Genomic DNA, 447 nt, shown 5'->3' with positions numbered 1-447 from the left:
GGGAGCTCCTGCTCCCGGTCGGTCCGGGAGAGGGAAGGGGGGCATCCAGGAGCGGGGGTGGGGAAGCGCAGTGACTACTGCAGCTGCGCGCGCCGCCGACTTGGGGCGCGCGGACAGAGCTTTCTGCGTAGGAGCTGTCCTGTCCGCAGCACCTCTCCCCAAGAACCGACTGCTTTGGATGTCTTGAGCAGAGGGGTACCTAAAGAACTGGGGTTTCTCATCCGGAAACCGCACAGCTCTGTCGCATCTCTTGACCCTGTCCTCATTCTCTCTCTCCAACCGCCTGAAAGGTTAGGGTTTTCTGGGAGGTGTCCATTATTCCCATTCCCACTCCTGAGTTCGCGAGCGTGGGGTCCTGGTTTTTTCTAGTTAGAATAGGGGCTCACAGGCGAGGCCTTGTTCCCTGTATCAGGCGGCTCGGGGTTTCTAGGCGAAAAAGTAGGTCTA

This window comes from Tupaia chinensis, unplaced genomic scaffold, assembly GCF_000334495.1.
Source record: "Tupaia chinensis unplaced genomic scaffold, TupChi_1.0 Scaffold144255_1, whole genome shotgun sequence".
Taxonomy (NCBI): domain Eukaryota; kingdom Metazoa; phylum Chordata; class Mammalia; order Scandentia; family Tupaiidae; genus Tupaia; species Tupaia belangeri.
Note: the sequence above shows the minus strand (reverse complement) of the source record.